The sequence below is a fragment of the Crocodylus porosus genome, unplaced genomic scaffold (genome assembly GCF_001723895.1).
Source record: "Crocodylus porosus isolate Cpor-Errol unplaced genomic scaffold, CroPor_comp1, whole genome shotgun sequence".
NCBI lineage: Eukaryota > Metazoa > Chordata > Crocodylia > Crocodylidae > Crocodylus > Crocodylus porosus.
Genome location: NW_017728949.1, coordinates 11164495 through 11187850, shown reverse-complemented (window position 1 = coordinate 11187850; position 23356 = coordinate 11164495). Strand labels below are relative to the sequence as shown.

General features: G+C 41.9%; 1 long non-coding RNA gene across 1 annotated transcript; it reads right to left on the bottom strand.

Moving 5' to 3' along the window:
- Positions 1 to 2082: 2082 nt before the first annotated feature.
- On the bottom strand, positions 2083 to 22212 carry LOC109322607. The gene is made up of 3 exons (XR_002104431.1): positions 22201 to 22212; positions 4972 to 4974; positions 2083 to 2229 (listed from the first exon to the last, which is right to left on the bottom strand). It is a non-coding gene; the product is annotated as an uncharacterized LOC109322607 (long non-coding RNA).
- Positions 22213 to 23356: the final 1144 nt, after the last annotated feature.

The following is a 23356-nucleotide window of genomic DNA, read 5'->3' as shown; positions in this document are numbered from 1 at the left end:
AGAGGTGTTAACAACCATGTCTCCTTTTTAATAGTCTGGATGTTCTCCTATTCAAACTATCCTTTCTTCTGCAGTTTTGCTGTCTATTAGCCATTCCTGGTAATGTCTCTTCTGTTTCATAGTCCTGCAGACTGTGGGAGAGGCTGTGACCCTCTAGCTAAAATCCTTCATTCAAGTGTGGTAATATCAACTCTGGTGTAGAAATGACTAACATTTAAGTATTGGGGGCACTATCAAGCCACTCAAGAAGGCTAGATTTTGTCTTATGAATCTGAATAAGAGACATACATTTAACTACAATGACTACAAGACTAATGGCACAATGTTTTGGAACTATTTTTGGCCTAGTTTTTTAAAACATAAACAAATTAGTGCACGTTCCAATAGAATCAGAGAATCAAAGAATCATAGAAAATTAGGGTTGGAAATAGGTCCAACCCTCTGCTCAAAACAGGACCACCCCCAGCTAGATCATCCCACTCAAGGCTTTGTCTAGCTGGGTCTTAAAAACCCTCCAAGGATGGAGATTCCGTCAGTTCTCTGGGTAACCTGTTCCAGTGCTTTGCTATCCTCCTAGTGATAACATTCTTCCTAATATCTAAACTAAACTTCCCTTGCTGCAATTTGAAACCATTGCTCTTTGTTTTGTTATCTGCCACCACTGAGAACAGTTTAGCTTCATCCTTTTTGGAACCACCCTTCAGGTACTTGAAAGCTGCTACTAAATCCCCTCTCAGTCTTTTCTTACGGACTAGGGACAGACATTACACATAAGCCGGTTCAAGTGATCAGAAACTGGTTTAAACCTGTAACAGAACAGATGTTAAGTGCACATAAACCAGTTTGAAAATGGCTGAAACCAGTCTGAGATCAATCAGGTTTAATGTTATATCAGACTTATAACAGAAGAGACATTTGGGTCAAACCAGTTAATGCAAAGTCTGTCCCAGATCCCTTCCTGGTTTAAGTTAAATCAGAGTCCCCCAGCATCCTGGCATGTTCTCTGGGCTGGGTGCTCAAGCAGGGATTCCCCCCTCCCTTCTGCCTTACACAGACACCTCTCAGCATTAGCTAGCATACCGGATGCTGACTTTCAGGGCTGTGTGAAGCTTCAGTCGCTGATTTGATTCGGCAGAGATTCAGCCCTATTTGGTGGCCAAATCTCTTAATCTGATTCGAATCAGGAGACTCTTTAATCTCTCTGAATTGAATAGGAACCCTCCAAATCAAATCAGAGACATTCAGAGAGATTTAATGATTTGGACATAGAGACAGCTTTAAGTTTTTTCTACATACCTCAGGGTACCAGGTGACTCGTGAATGCTGAGATGCTGGGATGGATGAAGCATCCATGGGAGTGCAGGGACATGCTCCCCAACATGCTCAACAGCAGACTTGAAAAAGGACCAGAAGCACTTCCGGTCCACTTCCAGGTCCACTGGGAAGCACACAGGGCTCCCTGACCCCACCCCACGGTTCAGCAACTGGTGCCTTCTGGGCCTGGGGGTGCACCCATGGTCCCCCCCTTCAGCCCTTCAATTGCTGAGCCAGGAGGATATGGAGGGACCCCCATGCACTCTTCTGGTTCCTCCACCAAGCACATGAGGGGGTCCTCTGCATTCCTGTGGGACTCTCCATCTGCCCCACCATTGCACTATTCAACAAGGTATGTAGGAAAAAAACATTTAAAGCTGTGTCTATGGATTCAGCTGAATCGAATCAGGACAGCAATCCGAATAAATGAACTGAATCACTGTCCCCAAGTTTGGGCTGAATCTGAATCCAAATCAAATACAGTCCATTTTACACACTCCTACTGGCTGCGATCCATACGCTAGGAGACAGGATAAAGGCAGACAGAACAGTGTCAGCTTAGGGCTAACAGGTAATGTCCCTTTGTTCCTTCCTTGGAAAAAGTTGTTTAAGAAGAGCTTGAACTAATGAGATAAAACTTTTATTTTCTTAATAGGCTGATAAACACTGAGTTAGGGAAGATAAACACTGTGTTATCAACTTCCTGTTGGACTGCTGAGGAGGGGGTGGTGGGGAAACCCTCCCTAATCAGAGCATTTTGCTAGGGCCTGGCCATGGCCCCCTCAGCTCAGCACTGTAGAAGGGAAGAGAGACCTTCTTTAGTGCCCCCCAGGTTTTAGCCTGAGCCACTACAGGCATATGCCTGCATTTCTGGAATGAAAAGGGAACGTTTATCCACCTCCAAATCGGTTCAAGCTTTGTAGGGCAGACTAACCTGCAAAGTTTCAATCAATTTAGGCTCAGGCTTTCTGAATGTCTGTCCCTAGCCCTCAAGACTCAATAAACCCAGTGCCCTCATCCTCTCATAAATTATATGCCCCAGCCCTGTTATCATTTTCATTGCCCTCTGCTTCTCTCCTGGACTCTCTCCAATTTGTCTACATCCTTTCTGTAGTGGGGGGAACAGCAGACATAGTATTCCAGATGTGCCTCACCAGTGCTGAATAGAGGGGAATAATCACTTCCCTCAGTCTGCTGGCAATGTTCCTACTAATGCAGCCCATTGTGTTGTTAGCCTTCTTCACAACAAGAGAACACTGTTGGCTCATTGTCCACTGTAACCCCCAGGTTATTTTCTGCAGAGCTGCTGCTTAACCAGCCAGTCCCCAGCCTCTACCAGTTCAAATAGTTATATTTCATTTTTGCTTGCATCTTAAACTGAATAATATAGTGCTAGCTCCTAGCATATTACTAAAGTGTTTAGTTTCTCTTTACCTAGAGAAAAATCATTGTAGTGTCATATGCAATGTGCCATAACCCCTGCACCTCCTTCTATAAAATCCTAGAGCTGGCATGTTTTATGCATTTCATTTTAAAGCGTTGGGCACAAAGGTGGGAATGGGATTCTCACAAATCTTGAACCAGCTGTGCACTAGGCTAGTTCCTCAAAGGAACATTTCCAAGAGCAACCCAAGGACTGAAGATGGTTTAAGTTAAGTTAAAGTAAGTCAGCATGGAAGTGTGGGTATTATTCTGGCTTTGCCTCTCCTGTACTGGAACAAGCCTCCATGTGCTGGTCACAGAAGCTTTTTGCTGATGTCTCAGAAAAAGCAACCACATCACAACACAAGTTCTAAGCAATAATATGCAAATTGTACAGATCTATGCATTCTTTTTATAATGGGACCATGGTGTGGTCCCTAATAAGTTTATTGATCTCAAAGTAATTAATCGTGGAGCTTGTATGTTTGTGAATGTGTCTAGAGCAATTAACTGAAGTGAAACATACTTATTACCACCTTACTGCAAACTGCAGTTAAGATAAAAATGAAAATGAGTATCAAACTGGATAATTTATTTCTTAGGAAGACTCAGGGACATCTCCACAGCTATGTTAGCATTTTTAATTGTGAGCATTAGCCTCTTATATAGCCAAATAAGTATATTTTGCCCACAAGGAAGAAAGAAAAAAAAAAACCAAAAAAAAAAAACCTATTTATGTACAAAAAAGTCTTTCAAGAACAAAGATGTAGGGACCTATTTTTGTTTAATGTTTTGTTTGATTTTTTTTTCAGGCTGGTGCAGATACAGAAACCATTCCTAACAATACCTTTCTTCAGTAGTGAAATAAGAGTTTTCTGTACATTAATATGTATCCTTATATTTTATATTCACAGTCTCCATGACACCAAACTTACACCAGTTGGTATATACACAACCCCCTATTGTATGTTTAATATACATCCCATTTTTTGCCAGGACAGTTCCATTTTAAACACCTGTGCCAGGCATCTTGTCTGTTGGTTGAAATGAATACTTTTGTTCCATTTTCAGAAACCTCTATTGTACCCCCTGCCAGAGTGATTCAACGTACCATGACTGAATGCAGTAGAAGCATTTTCCAGCCAGGGGATGCAAGAGTGGAGGTCCCCCATATCCACTGTCCTCCTGCTCTCTGGCTTGCTCAGCTGAGATCAGACCTCAGAAACCGCTCATAGTGCCAGAGACTTGGGAAATATGGTCATCATAACCTCACCCCAGTGGCACTGAGCAGCTTGATTAGAGCCTAAGCCAGGATAAGAGTCTCAAAGTACTAGATGCCTATACATATACTCAGGGATGCAGGGGAGACATTTTAATTAGAGTGGTTCCCAGAGAGCTACCCTAAATAAAACACTACAGTGTCACACGTATCAAATCATTGAGCATTTAAAAATGGCCTGGGGATGCTTTAACTAAAGCTCATTCAAGAAGCTTTAGTTAAAGCACCCCAGCAGCCATTTTTAAACCTGCAGGGGCTTATACATGTGATGCTGCAGAGCTGCTAGAGCATTTTAATTAGAACATGGGGCAAACTTGATTAATTGAATCTGCTCCAATACATTCTAATTAGAATGCATCAGTGCACATGTATAGGTACCCAGTGTTCCCCTGCCTACCTTACCAGTAGGGCCCAATCCAATTGGCACTTCAGAGAGTGCCTATCAGATTAATCTTCATGCAAAAAAGAACTAGGGGAAAACATTTCTGGGTTATATGTGGGTACCCTCAGTGCCTCAAGGATTAGGGCACTTGGCTCTGCTAGTCAATCTCATGTCAGGTCAGCTGTTTACTCGATGCAAAACCAGTATCCACAGCCTACTGGTCAGGAATTAGAATAGCAACTACTGCAGATAGCAAGCATGGGAGAGATGATCATTTGGCCACTCCTTACTATGAAGTAAATTTATTGTAAAGTAAAATTCAGTAGGCCTGTGCAAAGCAGCTAGTATTCACTAATGATTCAAATTTAGCTGATTGGGGGACAGCAATTCAATTCAGTAATTCAAATCACTGTCCTGAATTGATTTGGCCGAATCTGATTCGGAGATTCAGCTGCTGCTGAAAAAGCCAAATCTCTGAATCACAGAGGCCCCATCCCCTGCTAGCTGTCAATAGCTACCTTGCCCAGGCCAGCTCCCTGTTCTTTGAAAAAAAAAAAAAGAAGTACCCACTCACCAACTCCTGCATGGCAGGGGTGATCCCCACTGCCCCACACCATGTGAGGAGGGGCTCTGCTACAAGCCCCCTGCCTGCCTGCCCCAGCTCCCAGCCCTTAAAAAAAACAAAAACAAAAACAAAACAAAAAAACCAACAACAAAAAACCCTGGACTCACTGATTGCTGCCAGGCTGGGGCATGATCCCCACTGCCTTGCACTGCATGGGGGGCTCTTCCACAAGCCCCCAGAAGCCTCAAGGCCACTGCAGCAGCTGGTGAGTACAGGGTTTTTGTTTGTCTGTTTTTCAAGGGGCAGGAGCTAGAGCAGGTGGGGCAGCCATAGGTGGGGCTGGGAGAGCAGGTAGGGGTCAGGGGCCTCATGGCAAAGTCCCCCACACAACGTGGGGCAGCGAAGATCACCTCCATGCCTGGCAGCACCTGGTGAGTAGGGGCTCTTTCTTATACAATCAGGAGCTGGGGCTGAGAGACTGGTTGGGGAATCTCAGGGGGCCTGAGGGAGCAGGCAGGGGATGGGGCCTGGCAGGGATCCCCCCATGGTCCCTTTCCCCTTCCTACAGCCTCAGCCTCACTTCTCCCACTCCCTACTTACCAGCTCTGGGTCCAGCTCCCTGCTGCAACCAGCAGGGACTGCCCAAATCACAAAAGCTCTCCAAATCTTTTCTGAATTGATTTGGATCTTTTAATTGGTCCCTTGATTAGATTCGGATTCCGAGAGTCGGCCACTGAATTGGCCCAAATCTCTTCCAAATTGAATCAGCACCTGAAGCTTCACACAGCCCTAAAACTCAGGTCAAATTATTCACTGAGGGTCTGAATGCCACACATATTTTGGAGTAGTTTGTAATCACTAATAGGCATCCAATTTCAGTTTGTTTAAACATATCCTAGCCTTATCCTGTTACCCAGGTGTAACCTCTATTTTGAGGAATTAAAAAAAACCATACTAATATATAGATAGAGAAGTAATTGTAGCTCAGAGGGGGAAGAATTCAAAGATCTTTCTTCTTTTCTTGCCTCTACCATTAAATTAAACTATAACATGAAATTGTTGTGGCACTTTGGAAAAGCCATTTAGCTTCTCTGTGTGTTTTTCCCCAGCTGTATAACAAGGAATTTCACTTCCATGCCTCTCAGAAGTGTGGTGGTTTTGAGATTCTCAGAAGGTGCTGATGTAATATAAAACATTAATCATTGTGCATAGCACAAATGCAACTGAAAACCAGCATGATCTAATGGCTCAAACACAGGACAGGGACCGAGGAACTGAATTTTAAGACCTGCTTAAGTTATTACTATTTGCCCATGGACTACTACTGCGTTAAACTCTTTGTATCTTCCTTTTCTCATTTGTAAAGCAGGTGTACTCTTTGTGTATGCCACAAAATTTTTGGTTATTATGTGAAAGTATTTGGATGCAAAATGCTTAAGAACTATGTATTACAAGCAAATATTATATATACTTCCTCCATACTTACACCTGTACAGAAAGTATTTAGCCTTCATTTTGCTGATGAAATGCCAACCAATATTGTTATGATAAACATGAAATGTGCTATGTTTTAATTGCAGCTTGGCTTCTGATGAGATGTGCCTTTCTTAAAGAGAAATGTGGCTTTGCATGTATTCTGTGTCACATTATTATTCGGTAAGCCCTAAACCGCAAGAGCTCCTACGGGAAGATTCATTATAGCATTAAGCACAAGATATGCAAGCGATGGTTCACTAGCAGTCATAGACAATATGCTTCTGTGTTTCATTTTGTGTTGGGGGAGGTTGCTTTGGTAGCTGTGTATATTAGAAAACAGTTTAAGATACTGTTGCAGGGGGGGAAAGAAATAAAGAAGCAACTGACCTCAGAATGTTGCTCTGCTTCAGAGGAGCGGAGGTTTCTAACGGCTCCCCTCCAACCTCAAACATCTCCCCAGCATGCAAAGAGCAGCCACAGTGCACATTTATCAGTCTTATCTCTTCTAGATATGGAGGATCTGCAGACTTCTCTCCCACCAGCAGAACTCCCTTGACTCAGAACTATACCCCTGTGATGTAGCTGTGGCATGCACAACACAGATGCAACTCATCTTCCCAGAAGCACTCTCTTTGGTGGCTTCCTTTTCTCCCTGTTAGGGTAGCTCTCTTGTAGAAGTGAATATTTTCCCTAGTGGACTTTACTGCTAGGCTCACGTTATAAACTTGCTGTTTTCTGTTTTCTCTATACCCTGCATTCTCCACTGGATAAGGCACAGGCTAAGAGTCAGCAGACCTATTTTCTGGTTTCACCTTTACTATTGAACTTAGTCAAGTTGCTTCCTATCTATTTCTTCTTCCTCCCATGTTTCATATTTAACCTATGCGTTTTTGGAACATGGGTTTTCTCTTGACAAATATGGCCTTGTGGTCCTCCAAGAGATTCTGGAATTTGTAACACCTCTTCCAAAGAACAAGTGTTCTTCATCCAAATACAGCAAATGAGATGTGAAGGGTTACTGGGGAATTTTGTGCAAAAAATCTTTCCTCTCTAATATTTCATAGCATCTTTATGAACCCTTCCAGGGATTGAAGTAAAAAGTATAGTTTCATAGTTTGTAGGGTTGAAAGGGACCTGAACAGATCATCAAGTGTGACCCCCTGCCATGGCAGGAAAAAGTACTGGGGTCGAACGACCCCAGCAAGGTGTTCGTTTAGCCTTGTCTTAAAGACCCCCAGGGTAAGAGCTAGCACCACTTCTCTTGGAAGCTGGTTCCAGATCCTAGCCGCCGTGACAGTGAAGTAGTGCCTCCTGATGTCTAATCTGAATCTACCCTCTGCTAGGTTGTGACGGTTATTTCTAATCACCCCAGCAGTGCTCGGGGGAACAGGGACTCCCCCAGTGCCTACTGGTCCCCTCTGACTAGCTTGTAACAGGCCACTAGATCCCCCCTCAGCCTTCTCTTGTGGAGGCTGAACAGGTTCAGGTCCCGTAGCCTCTCCTCATAGGGCCTGCCCTGCTGCCCCCTGATCATGCGAGTGGCCCTCCTCTGGACCCTCTCCATGTTGTCCACATCCCTCTTGAAGTGCAGCACCCAGAACTGGACACAGTACTCCAGCTGCGGCCTGACCAGTGTTGCATAGAGGGGGAGGATCACCTCCTTGGACCTGCTTGAGATGCATCTGTGGATGCATGACAAGGTGCAGTTAGCCTTTCTGACTGTATCCCCACACTGCCGGCCCATGTTCATCTTGGCATCAATGATGACTCCAAGATCCTTTTCTGCCTCTGCGCTGACAAGAAGGGAGTTCCCCAGCCTGTACGTATGCTGCTGGTTCTTCCTCCCCAGGTGCAGTACCTTGCACTTGTCAGTGTTGAAACCCATCCTGTTCTCATCCACCCACCCCTGTAACCTGTCTAGGTCCAGTTACGTGTTACCTGTAGAAGGAAAGTGGAGGGATAGCTTCCCTACTAATATTCTTCCACTCTCTCCCTAACTTTACCAGCCTAATTTGCTCCATTCAGTCCTATGTCATGCAAATACTGATTTTAATGTTTTTTTCATCCCAGTCTGGAGCAGTAAACATTATTCTGCGTAATAATTAACCCATGTCTATGGCTTTGACAGTTTTACTATGTCCCTACAACATGTCACTTTAACTGTGACTTTCCGTGACTTCTTTGTAAAAAATATCTGATAAAACCTCAGCTAAATTACATTGTAGACAACAATGGGTTGCTTTTTTTCTTTTCTTTTTTTTTTTTTTCTCAATGATCTTAGTCCCTGAAGCCTTCAGGCAAAGTACTTTCTCTATTTCCCTACACTTTAATATAGGGTTTTTCTTTTTATCCTGTAGAATGTTGTATGTTGTTCATCTCCATTTATGCCAGGCTTCAAATGCACACAGAGATCAGGCTGGATGGGGCTCACTGGATGGGGATCAGAACCTAAATCTATTAGAAAACCAAATAGTCTGGAAATACCACATTTACTTGATTTGAAGATGAGGTTTATTCTTCCCATTTAGCATGGGGGGGGAAAGACCATTGCCTTACAACAGAGCAGGAGGCAGCAGAGTGGGGCGGGACAGGCAGCTGCTGCATCTCTGGCCCCAACCTGGGGTTCTGGCTGGAACTGGAGAAAAAGCTGCAGCTGCCATCTGCCTTCCCCTGCTGCATCTGCATGCCCTACCATTCCTTCCCTGCATCCCACAATCTCCCCACCTCCATGCCACTTCTCCATCTCTGCCTCATTTCTCCTTCCTTTTGGTCTGCACCAGCAGGATCTCTCCCTGTGGCAGCCTAGGACATGGAGCATGGCTGCAGCCCAGCCCTGTAGCAGAGCAGTGGAGAGCCAGCACTGCTGCTATGGGGCCAGGCTGGAATAGCAGTCCCTGTTCTGTGCCTGTGCTGCTAGGGCAGGGCAGACTGGAGCCATGCTCCATTCCCCAGGATGCAGCAGGGATGGAGCCTGCCAGGACAGAGCAAAGGTAATGAGGAGAGGAGGGGTATAGAAGGGCAGACAGGGAGCAAAGACTTTGAGGGGGAAGCAGGGGCAGGGACCTAAGACTGCAGGTGGCAGAAGCAGTATGGACATGAGAGAAGGGGAGAACTGGGGAAAAGGGAATTAGGGAAGCAGATGCCATGGGAGGTAAGTAGGAAGGGGTAAGCTACCTGCTTCTCTCTCTGTGTACCACACTGCCTGCCCCTACCACCTCTCCCCCACCATTCCCCACTGCCTGTCCCATTACTGTCCCACTTATCACCCCTCCACGTGCCACCAGTAGTGGGGGTGGGGAGGGCTGCAAATTCAATATGATCCTACAATAATTAGATTCCATACATGGAAAATTATAAATTTATAAATTTTCCTTGTGTTGAATTACTGGGGGGGGGTTGTATTACATTTAGGGTAATCTTGTATTCAGGCAAATACAGTACTTTAAGTTGAACACATTTGTAAAACCCCCAGATATCTGTTACTAATAACAAAGAAACAAATGAATGTATAAGCCAGCATTTTATAAGTAATGGGTCTCAGTTTACAGGTGACCAATCAGACATCATGATGTAGCCTGATTTTTAAGAAGGTGCTAAGGACTGTCTTTGGAGGAAAACAAATCAAGTCCTTTAAGACATATTCTCAATAAAATGAAAAAAAAGGAAGTTATACTTTTAAAAAATGTAATTTAATATATTTATCATCTGTCTGGTTCTGAGAAATAACATAAATGAAATTAAGTCCTCACACACAGTAGTCATTTGCCCCTGAAAATAATGTTGTTTTTTGTAAGGGAATTTAATTGTTTCAGGACTGACAAATCACCTTTGTTTTAAGAAAAAGAAAGACACAAACTGGGTATCCCATTTATATCTTGCATTTTATTGATGTTAATGTTTGTACTTCTGAAATTTCTCTCTTGGAAGCAGTTCATGCATTATGCTATTTGCATATGATTCTTAGAAGACATATTAGTATTGCTAAATGACTCATGCTCTAGATGCCAAAAACATGTTGCTTGCAGCTGAAGGCTGCAGCAGTTTTTATGAATTGTCATGCCCAGTGTGGGTCAGCAATAGTTAACTAGCCCCAGAAAACAATTAGTCCTATAAGGCTTGATCCAAAGACTTCAGTAGTTAATAGAAAGATTCTATTGATTTTGATATGCTTTGGACCAGGCCCTGGTAGTCCCCACATGAAAGGCAAATATTCAAATTATTTAAAAGGAAACACAGAAGCATTCATTCAGTTACATTTGCTTTTATCCCTTAATGACAGTGCTAGCTTTAGCCTTGGGCAGTACATTAAGCTTGTAAATAACTCACATCTATCATAGGGCCATAGAATATGAAAGTCTTGACTGTTTCTCTTTAACAACTAAGTACTTGTAAATTAAGTGGGAGATACCTTCCAGAATTCATTGATAAATTCCCCTTTAAACAACTGCAAGTTCTAGATCAAGCAATATCTAATATGTTAAGTGTCTTCTTTCTACACCAACATGACAATTGAAAAATACAAATGCAGTTACTATACTGCAGTATTACTACAGGACTGAACTTCATACACCTGTACAGTCACTTACCCACTTGTAAGAGACCTTGTATAAATAAAACAGTTTAGCAAAGCTCATGATCTGTGCTTTCATATTGACCTTGGATTGTTCCCCATTGACCCTGATCATAGCTGGCACATTTCTTCAACAAAATGAAGCAGGAACTGAGGCCATCCTTCAGGATCCCCCAGGCCAAAATCTTTTAGGTTTAGGTCTGAGGCTCGTGTCAAACTAAGGGGGTGGCGTCCAGAAGCATAGGGTTTACCATAACAGTTAAATGAACTAGTATTTTATCTATCTTCCAAAACCTTAAAATCCAATTACTTGATTACTAAGATAGCTTGCTATGAGCATATATTGTAACACACAGAGTGCTGATACCCATTAAAAGAGGCATGTAAGTATTCCAAGGTGACAAATAAAAACATTAACAAGGGGGGTGGGGGTGAGAGGCACGAGGATTGTCTCTTTTCTGCCTATTTTATGCTGCTGTACTCCAAGGCTAAGTACAAACATTGAAAAGGCCCAAAGCAGAAGAGCTCTAAGTATCATACTTTACTCAGTGTTCAGTTTAAATCAGGACCAACCCAAACAGACTTTCACTGTTTGATGTGGAGGAGGGCTCAGAGCCTGTGTCTTGGCTGCTGAAAAAGGCTGAACCCAGCTGACCCTGATTGGCTAGTCCTGCCCCTCTCCCTAGCTCCGCCCCCTACCAGGTGGCTGTTGTCAATGCTGGCAGCTGGAGGATTGTTGGGGGTGGGGTGGAAAGGAATGGAAGCCTTCCTGAAAGCTACAGCTTGGAAATGTCCTGCTTTCAGCTGCACTGGGAACTGGGGCAGGTAAAACTGGGGAATGGAGTTCTGCTGCCATGCTTACCTGGCCCAGCCCCACAAGGACTAGAGCTGGCAAACAGGGGGTGGGGCATGTGGTTGGGGGCTCCATTCCCCACAGCTTGCTAGCTCAAGTCTTGACTGGACTGGCTAAACTGGGCCCATGTGGTAAGGGAGCTCCATTTCCCAACACCCCAGCCCTAGTTCCCAGCATAGCAAAAAGGCTGGGCTGGGCAGCTTCTGGCTGTAGCTGTCAGGAGATTCAGACAGGGGCATGGAGTCCCACTGCAGCACAAACCCAACCTAGCTTCCCTTCCCCCGACTTGAACCAGCAAGCTGATAGGAGCCCATATGGCAGGGAGGCTGCATTCTCACCATCCTGCCCACCTGAGCCTCCTGCCCAGCCCAGGTTTTCACTATGCTAGGAACTTGTACGAAGTTTGGGGGAATGGAGCCCCCTTGCCATGTGGGCCCGGCCCAGCCTTTCTTTGCCCTCTCCCCCCACCCAAGATGTAAGCCAGGAAGCTGGGGATTTGGTACAGACATTCAATAAAGTGCTCTAACATAAAGCGCTTTAGTCTGATGCCACATCCATCCAGGGTTAACTTAGGGCAGGATCTGCTGTTTTTAAAGCGCTGTATGTGCTGTGAACGTCTGTTGGTTTATAGCTGTAGAGCGCTTTCTGTGCATTTAATGCATGAAAAGTGTAACTTGCTTATAATTTATTTAGCTTAGTTTACCACTGCCACTTTTTTGGCCTCCAGGGTAATCAGCTGGCCCTAATCACAACTGAATTTCTACTAGTATGTAAATAAACAGCAGGTAAAACTCTGAGCAGTGAAGAGGGGGGAAATGTACAATGCAAAAGAACCAAATTAACTCTTCAGTAATGTGTGTGGTTTTTAGAGTAGCTTCATATTTTCTCATTGGGACAAATCTAAAGAAGGATTTAGGTACCTCCAAGTTAGTAGCTTTATTTTCTAGTCATCTGACCTCCAGAAAAGAATCCAAAACCTAGCCAGCTGCCTAAGACTCCCTATATAGTATATGGGGAGAGTTAAGCACCTCAGCAGGGTAAGCAAAAAACCCCGCATATGTGGAATAGGGAAGATGCTTAGAACTAATTAAGCAATAGGTAATGTTAAGCTGGGGGTTATGTCTGAACTCCCATCCTTTCTGGAGTTCAGGAATCCACCACTGGCACAGAGCTCAGTATTTTATTTTTAAAGAGAAGAGCAGAGCTAACACTTCTAAAAACAATACTGCTAGAGAAGGAAGTTGTAAGGTTCACCTACATTTTATAACAGTCTAGTGGTTAGAATACTCGCTCAGGAAGTGGGCACCCAGGGTTTAAATTCCCTCTTCCTTATCTCCTACCTTTTAGGAACATGTGGTAAGCACCATGCTATAAGCTAAGCTGGAGATCAGGGGAAATAACCCAGGCACTTCTTGCTGTTGAAGTTGAGACACTGCTCAGACAAGAATGCAAGATTCATATGAACAAAAGGGAAGCAAGCAAGACAGCCTGGCTGTAATTTACTGGTAAGTGCATTCAGCTAGGAAGGGGTATTTCTGGGTTTCAGGATTTCATGCTCTCAGGATTGTTTACGCATTTTGCAGTAAGTAGTCACTAGAAATAAATTAAATTAATCCTAAGAACGGAACTGAGGATATCCCTGTCCCATATAAGTGCTATAACCATTTGGCTATATAGAGTCTTTCCATTCATTCTCCCTTGCTCTTTCCCTCTCTGCACAGCATACAATGCAAACCTCATAGCACCAATGACACAGCTTTAACAGGGGGGCCCTGGGATTCTTTATAAGCAGCTTGCAACGCCAAAAAGTTGCAACACGGACAAAACTTCAGAGTTGAGAGAGAGGTTTAATTCAAACTCTGTTCTTCATCTAACTGTGCCTAAATAAACAGTCATAATTTTAAGAACTTATTTGTGAAAGAGCTGTGGCAGTTGGGCACCTTAACTTTTCAACACTAGATTTCTTGGGAAAACAAACTTAAATATTCATTAAAATATTAATTTCCTGATATTTAGGGCATATTATTTTCTTTTCTGTTGCTCACTTCTCCTTTCATTTTCTCTCTTTCATTGTCCTTCAATCCCCATGGTTAATCCATTCTTGCCTCCTCTTAAAACACAAATGCCCAAAAAGCAATGCATTCACCTAGGACTTATACCTCGTTCCTTAAATTCTGCACTAGGCACCAAGCTACTGAGGTTATTGTCCCTCAGTGAAGGTGTTATAGCAAGTCTAAACATGAAGTCATTGTTTGAGACCTGTTTGGGTTTTTTTTCTGTCTAACCACAAATGCAACTGGAAAGAAACTAATAGGATACAGTTGCCTTGTACTCTAACAGGTGTGAAATATCATGTGTGGGAGATCAACATCCTTTTTAAGATAACAGCTTTGTGGTTGTTTCAAAAATACTAGACACTAACTTAATTTTTACCCTTTGTGCTCTTGCAAAAGGTCTTAGCAAATATAAACTATAGCTTCCTCCTCCCCCACATCCTACAACTCAGAGGCACAGCCCATACTGCAGTTCATGTAAACCATATTGCTCCAAGGATATTTTAAAATGTATTTTTCAACTTCTTGTGTGTGTGTGTGGGGGGGGGGGTTCTTACGAGCAACAATCAAATCCTTTTTTCTTCCTCAGACCTGAAGAAGTTGCCTTGTACCCCCAAACTCATTTTAAATCTCTCCCAACCATACAGTTGGTCCAATAAAAGATATCACCCAAAAATCCTTGCCTCTTGCACAAATTCTAATTACCTACTTATTCAGAATGCCCAGGACTAATCTACCATATTTACTTGAATATAAAAAAGATTTTTTTTCCCTCCAGTTAGCATGGGAAGAAAAGCTCCTTGTCTTATACTCACATATGAAGCAGATAGGGAAGCGGGCAGCTATTGTGGCTTTGACTCCAGCCCTGAGCCCAGGTCAGGGCCAGAGTCAGACCCACAGCAGCCTTCTTCCCCCACTCCCACTCTGCAGCTCCTGTGCCCCCACGCATCCCCTTCCCTCCTCCTTATTGTCAGTCACAGATTGGTTCCAGTTTGTACTAGGGTCTCTCCTGGGCAAGAGCACATGGAAACCCCCATCCCTGTCTGGACAATCATCAGTGCTGACACTCCTGCATGGCCAGGCGACAGCTGAGCTTTCATGCAGTGTGCTCTGGCATGGAGAAGCCCAAGCAGCATCTGACAGTAAGGTGGGGGGAAGGGGCAGAGACTGGGGGTTTAGGGGCAGGGGGTTGTGGGGAAAAGGCAGACTGGGGAGTTGGGAAGAGGCAGAGACTGATGGGAGTGTGGGGAGGGGCAGAGTCTGTTGCGAGATGGGGAGTGGTGGGTGCAGGTGGCAGGGTGGGCAGAAAGGATGCAGAGGAAAGAAGTGGGGGGGGGGGCAGAAGGCAAGAAGGGCACCTGACCTTCCCCCTTTCCCTACTGTAGCAATGGGGGAAAGGGGTTAAGACAACCCTCCAATTCTTAGATTCTATACCTGGAAAAATGATACATTTTATAAATTTTCCATATATATAATCTAATTGATGAGGGCACATCATTTTATATTCAGGGTCATTTTTATTCAAGTAAATATGGTTTCTAATCTTTTTCCATTAAAATATTTTTGACAAAAAATGGCTTTCAGTAAAATGAAAGTTGTCATGAGAACAAAACAACTTTTGGAACTTTAATGAAAACCCCCTTCTTTTTCATTAGTGCATATTCATCTTTCACAGAACTGACCAAAAAGTAAAAGACATTTTACAGCAAAAAAGGAATAAAATCATATTTTCATCAGTCTATTTTGTAGGTAATAAAGATATTTTCCAGACCAGTTTTACCTCTGACCTTAAGTAGTCACACTCTAATGATTCTTTTAGTCCTTATTTGGAATCACATCATAGTATTAGATCTGTTGGGATTTCAAAATCCAGGGCTGGTTGACTCCAGGGTTGGATTTGAGCCCATCTATAGATGTTACATAATTAGGATTGTGCATGTACAGAAACAAATTATGTAAACACCTGATGCTTCAGGGATCAGGAATCTTGTAAGCTTCATGTTTATATTCTCTTTATACAAAATGGAGCGGCTAGGGAGCTCCTGCTATGCCAATCTTTGCATTTTTTGTTGGGAGTCTCACATTATTTGCTGTTTTTATGTAATGTTTGTAAATCTCAGGTTTTATGTATGTAAATCTCAGGTTTAATTTAACAAATAAGTGTCTATATGTTGTGGTTGCAGAAAAAAGTTGGAACATGAGTATATCCTGGGTTTTCAAAAATCAGTAAACCAGTAAAAAGAGTCACAACCTATTTGGTAAAAAATCTTATAGTGTTTAAACCACCCTTACTTTTCGGAGGTCTAGCTCCTGTTTGGCAATTCAAAACAGAATAAAACTTCTTCCATGACCTGCACAGAGCCCAGTTTGAGCACGACAGTGGAGTCTCATCCTACAACTGGGGTTAGGTTCTAAAGTCAGCGCGTAAGGTGAAAATTGCATATAGACAAAATTACCCTTGGGCTTGCCCAGTGGTACAGTCCGCTCCCTCCCCCATCCAGTGATACAGTCCCTCCTTCCCACCCAGGGCAGCCCGCACCAAATTCCTGCCCGGCCAGCATGCACAGCTTCCCAGCAGGTCTGCTCGCAATGTAGCTGCATGGCCCTGTGCACAGCGCTGTGGTGGGCAGCTGCAGGCTGAATCCAAACAATCGGTACTCCGGGGCATACACGTATGATGAATTCGCACAAGTTAAATGCATGTATGATGCGACTCCACTGTACTAGTAAACTTCCTGTTGTATTATATTTACATAAAGAACAACAAAAAAAATTTAGTCTAAACTGCTTCCTACTTCTATTATGAAAACAACAGGAAAAACAAAAGCAAAATTTACTCTATTTAACTAGCAAGCATTTGCACCATTTCTTTTCATAACCACCCCTGCTTGTGTTGCCATGGCTTGACACTTGGAGCTAACCCATGAGAAGCATAAGTCCCTTCTTCTTGTGCTAAAACAGGACTGTCCAACTTGTGGCCTACAGGGGGTTAAATTGTAGCCTCTGGCCTCCTGCTCAGCCATTGCTCCCCTTATGGTTATGGCTCCAAAAGTAGCTAGGGGCCTCCAGGCTCACCTTCTCTCCTCCACTTCCTGTCCCCACCCCAGGTACTGGGACAGTGTGGTGCACAGAGGGGAAGTTGAGTCTTGAACTCTGTAGGCATGCAGTGCAGCAGCAGGGGTAGTACTGATCACCAGTTTCAATATATATAGGCATATATGAATGAGAAGAACAACAAGAAGCTTTAATTATGGATCAGTAAGCAATCTCTGCAGACCCTTTGTCTCACACACTGACTAACCTGACTCAGGGGCTAAATCTTAACTTCTGCAGCCATCTAAGTAAGGCAGTGTCTCTAAATTGTAACTTTTGTCACTACAGGGGGCCCCTCAGAGATGCAGGACCCACTATTCCTAAATTATCCCAGCATACTATCCCATACTTTGCCCATATATTACACCAGCAAAATGTTCCTATGGGGGATGTACCTTACACTACCAAAGTTACCCTTTTCCCAGTACAGCTTATTTTAAGTCCTCTGAGTGATATAGGCTATCCTGGTAAGAGTAAAATTTTACTGGAATGCAAATACAATCTTTCTTATATGGAACACTTGCTAAAAAGTGGTAATGCTACCTTTACAGGAATTCAATATTAAAAGCAGAAGCTGGATTGAAGTGAATAAACAATTGGTATGAATAAACATCATTATCTTATGATATTTAGAATGCACTTTTTCATAAGCCCATAGGGTCAATACAATGGTTGTTACTAGGCTTTGCAAATAGCTTCCCTAATGCAGGTCCTACCAACCACTGTGTCTTCCTATCACTTGCCTGTTGGCTCCTATCATCTATTTTTATTTCCCCTTAGGTATCTCTCATTCTGATTCTTTATTTTTCATTCTGTTTTGTTCTGTCTCACTCTTGGAGATTCCAGTGGGGACCTTTTTTTCTTGAGGAGGACAGAACTGGGGAGTGTTGGAGGGCAAATATAGAGGAGGTTTAGAGGGGCTGGAGCTAAAACCCATTTATATTCACCACTGTACTATTCTGACTCCATTTTTTAATTCCTCTTCTGATATTCTTTGGCTTTTGCACCTCTTGTCTCCTGTATGGTAGGAGGGCAGGTATAGCATGTCCCAATGTTAGCCTGTCACTAATTCCAATAATAGGTGATTAAACACCACTGCCCTACAGCCAAGCTGTATTTACCTAGATCCTTCTAAATAACTCTGAATAACACTGGACTCTTTGAAATAAATTGTGGGTAGGGTGTGTGTTTTATACCTGCTGCTGGTGCAGCTTTCTACAATGTTATAATTTTTAAAGAAATCCAAGCAGAAAATTAAATTTCACTAAAACATCTCTTCTTTCACATCTGTGGATGGAAAAATGAAAGCCAGTTTTACTTGCAGAATTTAAAGGAATTAAAACATCTCTCTGCAGATCTTTTAAACCTTATCATCCCTGCATCTTCTTAGAACTTCAGGATGAGCAGAATTTAATTTTAGAGACCTGATTCCAAGTCTTTGAAACAGCACTACCTTCTTTTTGATAAAATGATTTAATATGAGGGAAGATTTGTCTTTTTTAAATGAAAATATTACATGGATTCTACAGCCCTACAGTACAGAATACAGTATAAATTTATGCTTGATGTGGTACTGTGGCACATTATAGCAGTGAAGTCCTATCATGATAACACTAAAAACATTGCTGCCTCCATATAATTAATGCAGTGACAATGAAATTCTATCTTTAGTAAAGTTTTCCTAACATCCTTTGTGTAGGTAACTTCCAAGGACCATGATATGTCTTCTTGTGACATTAATTCTAGTTATAGTGGCTTTTTTTCAAAGAGGTACTGCAACAAATATAATGGGCAAACTTTGTAGACATAAGATTTTATTCTTTCTCTGACACCACAGATAATGAAGTTTTATCAACTCCCTTTATTATACTCATCTAAAAATGTATCCTATAATAGGATCATAAACATTTAATGAAACTCAATGCTGTATTGAATTTTAAAAAAGGTTTTTTAGGATGGACAAGGAGATCACAGAAGAGAAAATCGAAGTAGCTCATGTATTACAATTCCATAATCTTAGTATATTCTAATTTATGACAATGTATTAAGAGTTATTGCATGGGGTACCTCTGCTTATTACTCATATTCACAAAAAGCATAAACTTGCTTTGTGCATTCATCTGAAAAAATAAAGGAAATGCAAGGAGTTAAAAGAAGAAAGTCAGTGGGGTCTGTTCTCCTTTCTGCACATGTATGTCAATTCCATTAGTGTCAACAAGTGTTATGTGCCCCTCGAGAATGAAAATAGAGGCCCTGACTCATTGCTTTCCCCAGTGGGCCCATTACAGAGGTGTTTGAAGGCTAAATGTTTCCACAGTCAGATTAAATTGTAATACCCTGGCATGTAAAAAGCTAACCCCAAGTTTTCTGACATAGGCTGAAGCCAGAATCCATAATATTGCTGTACATGCTAACTTAAAATGTATACAGCAAGGCCCTGATTCTGAGTACGGTATAAGCATATACTTAGATTTATAGGCTACAAGTGGGTCTACTGAAAATGAGGCTCACTGTGCATAAAGTTTAGCATGGGTGAAAGTGTTTGGAGTCAAATAAGTTTTATTAATGAAGAAAAAACGTTACATATACAAAAGCTCACGAAAATTAGAGTTCTAAAAAATGAAAATAGGTTTAGTGCAATAAATATTTCTCATCTCTGCCCTTCCCACTGCTGAGCTGCCAGCCAGGGAAGATGAGGTGTTTTGCATACCTATGCAACAGCTTTGATTTAGGCAGTATGTTCAGTCTTTACCACTCAATCCTAATAGTTTCTGGCATGAGTGAAAGGTGGGTTCCTCCTCCAGTGGACTCAAACTTTGTTTTAGAAAAGGACTTCAGAACACAAATTCGTCCCCTTTGTTTCAGTTAGAATTAAAGGACTGCCATAAAGACGTTTGCTTGTCTGAAGCTTGGACTCAGCCCTTAGCTTCTCTGAAGAGATTTTGAACAAATGTCCAGTCATAAGGACTTAGGGCTTTAAGGCCAAGCTGAGCCTCTGCACTTTGGTTCCATGTAAAATCTCTGTGGGTTCTGGCATCCAAAGAAATTGCATGCTCTGGAAAGAGTTGTTGGGCCACCAAAGTAAATGCAGCTGCATTCACTTATGTAGGAGACTGTATTAAAAATGCAAAGAGCTAGAGCAGTTCTTAACCTTTCTAGACTCAAGGCTCCATAACTTCTGTGAATTGAACGCCCCCCGCCCCTTTTCAAAGCTAGATAATTGATTACACGGCTTACCTCCTTGCAGAGGGGCCTAGCAATAGGGGGTGGGGACCCGGCTAGGCAGAAAGAAATATGAGACTTTTTTTTTTTTAGTCTGATTATTTCCTTACACCTTGTAGCACTCTTCAAATATCTTGCAGCACTCCAGTAGCCTCACCACCCTGGTTAGGAATAAATGATTAGAGGATGGAATAGTACATATAGAAGAACTGCTGAGGTCTCTGAAAAGCCAGGAAAGAAAAGACCACCTTCACTCAACTGATATGGTGGAACTGGGTTCCATTGAAGTGAAGTATTGAGCCTGTTCTTATTTTGGATAATCTGAATTCCTGCACTGAACAGCACTACTTAGAATTTTGTCAGCAGTATAATATGATCATTCATTACCTTCTTTAAGCACTGTTTCCCTGTTTAGCAAAGTACTTAAAGTTCCATTGACTTCAGCAGCACTTAAGCGTGTGTTTAAAGTTAAGAACATACCCATTTGCTTTGCTGTTTTGGGGCCCTAACCTTTATGTTTCTGGGAAGTGCTATACTTTATACACTTTCCTTACAATGGTGTATTTTGCAATCTTTACTGGATTGTTTCATGCCATATTAAAAAAGGTCAGATGGAGTGTTAACTAATGTGATATCGTAAGACACGACATTCACCAATGCATTTAAAAGAACAGATGTATATTCTTCCCCAGTGTCAGTTACATAAGCATGTGCAGTAACTATAGGAAAAACTGATAAAAAAAATCTAAATCATCCATCTCTTACCACAGAAAGAGAAAAGTGAAGGTGTAGTGGAAAGTCTTTGTTTTTGTTTTTTAAATTACCCATATCCCCCCTACACTAAAATCTTACAATGGGGAAAGTTTGTAGGCTGGAGAAAACAGCAATCAGCCCACACAAGCCATAATTTTTCTTTATACATAGGCAGGAGGAAAAGGTTATTATTGTGACTATACTTTTCTATCTCTGTGGAGAATAAATTCATTAACATGTCAAGTGCTCAAACAGTAAGTGATAGCAAATATATGAGAGGCAGGGTACCCTGCCTTCTACTATACTTCAGACTAACATACCTAACCTAACTGCACTTCACTTCTCTACCAGGGAACATCATAGACAGACTAATCCTTACTTAAGAAAAGTCATTGTAAAGATGCATGCTCCAGCATCCATTACTGATTTAATCTAGGGTGAAATCTTGATCCCCCTGAAATCTTTGGAGAAACTCCAATAGCCTTCATATGGGCCACAAATTCAGTCATGAAAACGATTTCTTCTGGGTGATATTGACCCTCTTCTGACCTCTCAATTTCCCTTTTGTTTTAAATAAGTACTTTGAAAAGTTCACAGACTTTGGAATTCCTTAAGACAAACCTAGCAAAATCTAAACTGTGACTGTGATGTGTGTCTCTTTTTGTTTTAATGTTGGGATTGTGTTAAATTCCATGTTTTGACTAGCTTTTGTATGCATACCTTCACCTATGTTAGGATATATCCTTTGTCTGGGGAAAAAATAGGGTGTCTGATCTGCATTTGCCTGTGAATAAAAGGAGATCAATTGATTTTTAAAATGCAGTACTAGCAGTTTTGTGTCTAATTGCTATTTTACCTTTCAAAAATTCTCCCTGGTAGCCTAGTGGAGTCATACATCCCTGTTAGTTTGATACGTAATGGACCAAGGGAAAGCAGAGATGGAAACTCCTATATAACATGAAAATTGTTTCAAAATGAGGTTCATGGACAATAAGCAATCTACATAAAATATTGTTTGTGCTCACAGTTTCTCCCTGCTTTAAAAGTGAAAACACCATTAATGAAAATTCAGAATGCTATGGGCCATACTTCTATAGTGCAGCTCTGTCCAACCAAGTGCGGAATTCTGTTGTGTGAGGCACTACATGGCTACATGCTGAGGGATAGTCACTACCTCAAAGACTTGCCTCAGAGAATGTAGAGTTTAAATGCAACACTGAACGTTAGACCTTGATTTTCTGCAGGATTTGTTCCTGAAAATGCATTATAAGTAAGTATTTGTTTATTCAGTGTACCATGTATGCTGTCTTCAGAGATGCATAGGCTTTAAGGTCAGAAAGAACCATAACTTTATTTGGTCTGACTTCCTTTATAAGATAAGCCACACAATTTAATTTAGTTACTTGTATCTTATGCCAACAAGGAGTTAATGTGCTTCACTGTGGTCCAGAGGCATGAATTTGAGCCTCGTGACAATGACTATTCCAAGCTGACACAGCTGTAAACGGGTACCTTGCCATTCATGGTGGTAAGTCAAAGGCAGTCAGATACAGTGTTACTCCCTTGTGTGTTGTTGGTGGCAGAAACAGGTGGTGTGCCTTAGCAACACTGCTCACCAGGCTGCTCAGCTCAGATGGACCTTTGACATTTTTGACTCATGTATGAAACCAACTTACATACAATAGCAGCAAGATATTTCAAAGTTTTAGGGAAAATAATTAAAAACAAGATGACATCTAGAAAAAGGATTTTTTTTTATTAACATCTTTCTGACTGACCATTGACTTGCATTCTATGGGCCAAGTCTTCACCTACTGCCAAATGACATAGCTAATTTTTCCCTTTCTCCTTTCCAGATTAATGGTAATTGCAAATGTATAGAATGCCTCACTAAACTCTAGCCTTCATGTTCTTTTTTTCTATACTTAATGCACTGTGGACCAAAAGGAACAATGTGATACCAGGAGCAAGGTAATGGAATTTCTTTTTGATCTAAATATATCATGCTTTATGTGTATTATATGTGTTTTTTCTTCTGCTTTTATGAAAACTGGGAATGATGTGGGCATGAAGCATTGTTGTGGAAAAGGATGATTTAAAAATAATGTGTGATCTGGAGGTGAGAGAATAAATTATCAATGCCGACTTTCAAAATATACGTCTGCAAGTGTTACAATCAGACACATTTTAGAAAGTAAACCATAGTAGTTTTAAGATAAATGACTCCCCAGAGGAAAGCAATAAATAGTAGAACCACATTTATTACATCTGGGCTGTGTATTTCCATTATTTATGAATAGGCAAGAGAGTGCATTGTGGTAGCTAGAGCTCCAAAAGACATTTTTCAAGTAGCCTTTTTTTTTAAACAAATTC